The sequence below is a fragment of the Perna viridis genome, chromosome 4, assembly GCF_037379345.1.
Source record: "Perna viridis isolate PV_CMFRI_1.1 ecotype Kerala chromosome 4, ASM3737934v1, whole genome shotgun sequence".
Classification (NCBI taxonomy): domain Eukaryota; kingdom Metazoa; phylum Mollusca; class Bivalvia; order Mytilida; family Mytilidae; genus Perna; species Perna viridis.
The window spans coordinates 3,522,101-3,528,848 of record NC_142448.1 but is presented as its reverse complement, the minus strand read 5'-3'; positions in this window follow the sequence as shown (position 1 = coordinate 3,528,848).

The following is a 6,748-nucleotide window of genomic DNA, read 5'->3' as shown; positions in this document are numbered from 1 at the left end:
TCTGGATCATTGAATCGAATTTAAAGAAATTTTCGCAAAATCATATTCTTTTATTCCATGTTGTTCTAATATAAAACCTCAAAATTGATTTGGATCATATCTAGAAAAATGTGCACAATGGGAATATGCAATAAAGATTATGTGAAAGTTTCATTAAATTCTATTTTGGAGGAATCGAAGGAATAACGAATAAAATTTGACAGAGTAAATATTTTGTTGATACGAAACCTTCAAATTGTGTTCACTCAAAATCCTTCATAGGAGGTGCATAATGGAAAAAAATAATAAAGATTCAGTGTTGTAGGAGGAGTAATGGATAAAAGATGGCTCTCTGTAAGTAACGGAAGGTAGTACAATTAGACGGTAGGTTTGACACCCTTATGATGTATTATAACATTAGTAGTGATATTAAGCTAACGTTAAAGAGTAATCACGGGAACCAAGGTAATAGCGGTAATCAAAAGAATGTAATCCAAGGACAAAGACCAGTAGGGTAGGCGCCCTCTGCTTTTCTAGGAACACCCGCAGAGTTTGCTCATAAAAGTCAAGTCCGGGGTAGACAAACGAGGAAAGGAAAACTATGACCCGTTGAATAAATCAGTTTTCATGGTGCAGATGGATACACCATAACAATCCACGAGTTCATGATGACGACAATAAAACTTCTGTAGTGATGACCTCAATCTTGTAGCAACATAACCCTGTTCCAGAAGTCTTCGTAGTTTCGGCAAGCTCTGGCATAACGTATGAGTTGTGATATGAACACTCCATACGCAGGAGCCGAAGGGATGTTGCCACAGATGAAAGGAAAGTTGACCATTCTGAATGAAATAAATTTTGGTCAATAATTTTCCTTTACCATCTATTTTTAAGTGTAGGTCAAGATATGAGGCTGACCTTACAGTGTCTGTAGTATCCTTAATCTCAAGTTCTTTGGGGTAGATGCGATGTACCAAATCCCCGAAATTAGGATTGTTTAAAGTTAATACGTTATCTATATAGCGGAAACTGAGATCAAAGGATCTAGCTAAACGATATTCTTTCTTTCTGATCAGATCAGCTATAAAGTCAGCCTCATAAGAGTGAAGGAGCCTTTCTAAGATATCAATTTTGTCATTTGTTTACTTACCACGCTTGACTGATTATTTACATTTTTGTTCTGAATAAGTGTTCCTAAACCAACTGTCATATGGTCAACATTTACTGTTGCTGTTACTTCTACGTCTTCTGTTGCGTTCGTCATAATGTCAATTAAATGTTCAATATGCTTAAAGATAAGACAAGAATATCATCTTCCAAGTCATTTTTAATTTCTTAAAGGCAACAAATCTAATTTAGAACACTTTCAAAAGCAATGATAAAGAACGTTATCACAACGAGGAAAGGAAACTAATTACAGCAAAAATTACCGGCGTCAAACTAGATTATAAAAACATATTGAAGTTTGGATATTTCCAACAAATAGACAATAAAGGTAATATCAAAATTACCTAACACAAATAAATTTATAATCAAGTCAAGTCCAAAATAAATCTGGCAAAATAGATATTAAACCACTAGAGCAGCTGGTACCGCAATGGTCCTGATTTGGTACAGGCATTTCAAATGAAATGGTTGTTAAAATTTAGTTTTTACAGCGTGCTAAGGGATCTATTGACTGCGATTTTATCGATTGATTTTTTATATAATTGAGAAAAAATCGGGTATTAGAACTAGTTTCATACGAACTTTTGTTAGAGGACGAAAGTGTTTACATAAAGAAAGACTTATAAAAGGCAAATATCATACCTGTCAATGTTATACCTCATTTGTAAAACTTTATCTTTTAACCATTCGTACTTTTAAAGTGAAGATAGATTGTTTTGTATATGAAACAAGAGAGAGAAAATAAACAAAAATGCAAGTTACAATGCATTTACTGTATTACTCGCTATGTAGTCATATTGTTTATTCTAGAAATATGATATCATTCATTGAAAATAAAGCAAATCAAAAGCATTCAGGCTTAGTAAACAATTAGTGATTTTGACTTAATTTAATTTGATTTAAATTGATTATCAAAATAATACATGGAAAGGTCGCCAATCATCGTGCAGGTTTTTTATTAATTGAGCAGTGCAAACGCATACTTGCATAAATTCCTTTAAAAGTAAGCATAAAGACTTGGACTATTGACTTTACATTTTTAATTTTTTTTATCGTTGTTTTCATTCTTTTTTTGTTTTTTTGTTTTGAGGATTATGTACCATTTAAATTTACACTTTTAGCATTCTAGTTAAGTTGCTTAACTATATAATATATGACAAATAATACGAAAAGTCGAATGTCATCTTTGTATAAACGTTTGTATATTTACAAAAACAACATATTTTATACACTAGCACTGGAACTTATATGTTTATCTGAGAGCTGGGGGTTAATTATTGGCCCATTACGAATACACCTCATTGACCGAGTTTAACGTCGTTGTATAACATACCTGAGAGACTGAGCTAAATGTCGTTTGATCACCATAATCAGGATTGAGATACATATCCCATAATTCATCAAATGTTTTTGTAGTGTTGGTTCCGATAGTCAGTTCACCAAGTTTTCTCCAATCAGACGGATGTGTATCGAATATTGTCAGAGGCTGAGACTGTAAATTCATTGCAGATAAGATCATTGTTTATCGAATATTATCAGAGGCTGATTCTGTATATTTATTACATATGATATCACTGGGTATCGGATATTATTAGAGGTTCAGACTGATAATTTATTATAAAAAAAAAAAGGTCATTGTGAATCAAATGTTGTCAGATGCTCAGTCTAAATTCATTACAGGTAAAATCATTCTGCATCGGATATTTCGAGTGATTAACTGTTACATAAAAATCAACTATTCATTCGATGCTGTAGAATACAATGGCAAACGAATTATGTATTATATTTATAGTTTTTTTTATGTGAAATCATAAAATAAATTAGACATTCAGAGATGTCTTCTTATCATTACGAACTGATTCACTTACCAATTCTTTCACAGACATTCCTGCTACTTCGGCATTCATAGCCACCTGTTTTATATTTCCAGTTTTCCAGTAATAATCGATAGTATTTTCAGAATTAGTCAGGTAACTATTTACACTTGCTTCGTCAGATTTAGTATATTGTGGCATTATCTGAAACGATTTCAGTATTTTATTATACTGAAATTTTTTCCCCTTTTCATCATTTATGTTTGCAATAAGACTTAATACAAATAATCAGGTGCAATCATTTCATCGTACATAATGTATGGAAGAACAGTAAATTGTTTACATAATGTATGGAGGAAAAGTAAATTGCTTACATAATGTATTTAGGAACAGTAAATTGTTTACATAATGTATGGAGGAACAGTAAATTGTTTACATAAGTTATGGAGGAAAAGTAAATTGCTTACATAATGTATTGAGGAACAGTAAATTGTTTACATAATGTATGGAGGAAAAGTAAATTGCTTACATAATGTATTGAGGAACAGTAAGTTGTTTACATAATGTATGGAGGAACAGTAAATTGTTTTAAATAATGTATGGAGAAGATTAAATTTTACATAAGTTAAATGATGACGGGTGTTCCTAGAAAAGTACTGCACGTTGCCATATCAGTGCATCAGCCCATGATCCCAGTTTTGATGAAGTCCGGCTTTCTCCCTTTTTTGTTAGTATTTCGTGTTCTTCTTTGTCGATGATTTTCTTTGTCTAGTCTTAGAATAAATTATTTAGCTCATCTCTCGTATCTTGATTCCCTTTATTACTTTTACATAAAAATCATATAGCATATGCATTTCTTACAAAAATCGACCCCTTTGATTTGGAACATATGAAACACATATGTAAAATGTAGAAATAAAATATGTTTGCAAGCAAAAATATTTGAACACCATGTTTGTTAGTGAAAATATATGAGAAACATAATTTCGTCATGTAGCAAACATATAAAAACACGTAAGTTGCTATCATTCGTATGTAAGAAATATTTTATTTTGGTGTGTAAGCAATCAAGATATGTTGACGTTGATAAAATACCTGACCAAGATTTGCTGATACTTCGGCATAGTCTATAAATATATCAAAGATCTGTACTTTTAATATAACTTCATAGTTGTCGGCAGGAATACCCGGCTTTACTGTCACGTAGTTTTCTTCTTCCCCTTAAAATATTTAGGAATAGACAAATATCTGTGTAGTAATACCTGAGTATTAAAAATACAAATAAAAATCAGTAGTAATTTTTTTATAAATAGTTACTTATTACCGTAAAGATTGAATAGTAAATGTAATTTGTAACGATCGCAACATAAATATAGCACACTTTCAGATTTCATATCTTTATCAAGTTTTATATAAACCTAAAGATATCAAATACTTTTCAAGATTAAGATAAAGGAGCATACATCCATAATAAAGCAGAGTTTCTTTTCCATCAGATGATGTCTGTATAATTCTAAAGTTAAGTTCTTCTTTTACATCATATAAAGAGTTTCTAACAGATCGAAACCCCTCGTCCATCCATCCAATTGTAAGTATCTTCTTTTCCCCTGAAATGACCGAATGTAAACATCTGTTTAAAGTCTTTTAAACCAACCGCATGATTCAAATAACATAATAAGCATCATTTATACCTCATGACTGTTTTTTGGTTATAAACCAGTACGTTTTAAAAGCTGATTGAGGCAAATCATATGGCAAAGTAATACAAAACAAAATGTTTGTATCGGACAGCATCCCTAACAACCCATGTCCCATCCATATATAGCCAGATACAAAATTCAAATCCAATCGAACCATTGGAAGCCTACGAGGTAACTGCGACAAATTTCGGACGGACTGATATTTTGACGCACTTCATAATCCGCTCTTTATGTGGGGTATAAAATGATTATGTTTATCCTCGAATTTTGTTGTTGTCATTTCCTAATTCTCTTTTTTGAAATTAAAGTCAAACAAGAGGCAGACTTATGCGTCTGTAATGTCTTTACTTGAAGCTCACGATGATGGGACTAAGATTATCACCTAATCAAAGTTTCTACAGTAGATTAGATGGTCATCTATATCGCAAAAATGTGATTAAAGAACTTGCCTAACTTTCGCTTCTTTTGTTGCAGCAAACCAAGGATGAAGTCGGCCAAGAAAGACTGTAAAAACTAATAGGCCAACCAAGGAATGTTATCTATACCTTACATAAGGTATTAATACATGTATTTACATTTTTTGGCTCGAAAAAAACATCGTTGAATTAAAATCTTGCATCTGTCTTCCAATTGTTTATGAGAAATAGAAGTATAGAAAGTGGAGAAAAAGTATGTTTGAATAATGTTCAGAAAGAGATTTAGAGGTAAGATTCTCTGCAAGAGTATTTTAAAATCCACATTTCGGTTTCTAGCTTAGTCAAAGTATCATAAATACCACTTTAACTTTATTTTTGCTAAAGATCACATTTATCATTTCATTACAACATACCCCAAGGTCCATCTTCGACATAGACACTTCCACCATATGGCAGTGTATTGGAACTAACGATCCATACTGCCATACTTATGTCTTGTCCAATTTCCATGTACACCTCTATTAGGTACCCAGCGCTACTATTTAACACATTAGCTTTTAGTACAAATTCATTAGAATTCACATCTAAAATGGTAAGCAAAAGTCTTTACATCAAAAACATCACAAGTCAAGTAATATTCATTACAACTCTCATACGCTGTAAAAATCGAAACATATGAAAAACTGTGAATAAATATCATTTAGGAATCAAATGTTTTCCAAAGGACTAAATAAAAAATACGGTTTTTATGTAAAATTAGTTAACTTGTAATTTCATATCTGTTGCCATTTTTCTGTGTACAAAAGAGTCTTGAGATGAATGGTTGTTAACGTTTATAAACGTAAAAATTGCAATCTATATTTCTGTAATATATATTTATTCAACAGATTCAATTTGTTTTTTTAATTTGTGTGACAACTTGTACCATAATAATCTTTATAAACTTTCTATTTTGATAAGTCAGTTTCACAAAAATTGGACGTATTTAACCGGCTTTATTAACTACCTGACAACATCCACGTCTTCCAGTCTGGAGCATCCACTGAGAGCCGGGTGTCTAAATCAAAGTGTCTGATATTCCACCAGAATCGTGCTTGTTGTTCATCAGAACACTGTAGACAATAAGCCTTTAAAGACGTAATTGCAGTCAACGCTGTTTTCTCCATACAGTTAAATCTACATCTACAATCAAAAGATTGACATTAAAAACTATATATATTCTTACGAAATATAGACCTTTAAGAGCACAGAGGAGTCTATTTAGTCCAGGAATACAAGAAAATTAATGTATTCTCAAATTTAAGATGGTTTATTTTACTTCGTATTATTCTATTTATTCTATTTATCTATCTCTCTTTTAAACTGTCCAGTATCAAATATGTTTTCTGTTTGTATGTATAGTCGATGTTCAAAAATAAAAAAAAATAGAATATATATATATACAAAATAAATGTGTCATAATTATAAAAAAAAAAATAACTACATGTATATGACGCCGTCTAAAGAAATGTGATAAGATGAAATATAAAACAATAGTTTCTTTAAGCATATATGGGAAATACAAAATGAAATGATAGCCTGTAACAAAATGTACAATGAGGTAGTTTATTTATTAAATCTGATAAAAGTAAAATAAACTTACTCTATGGATAATAAAGACACTTTTTGATCA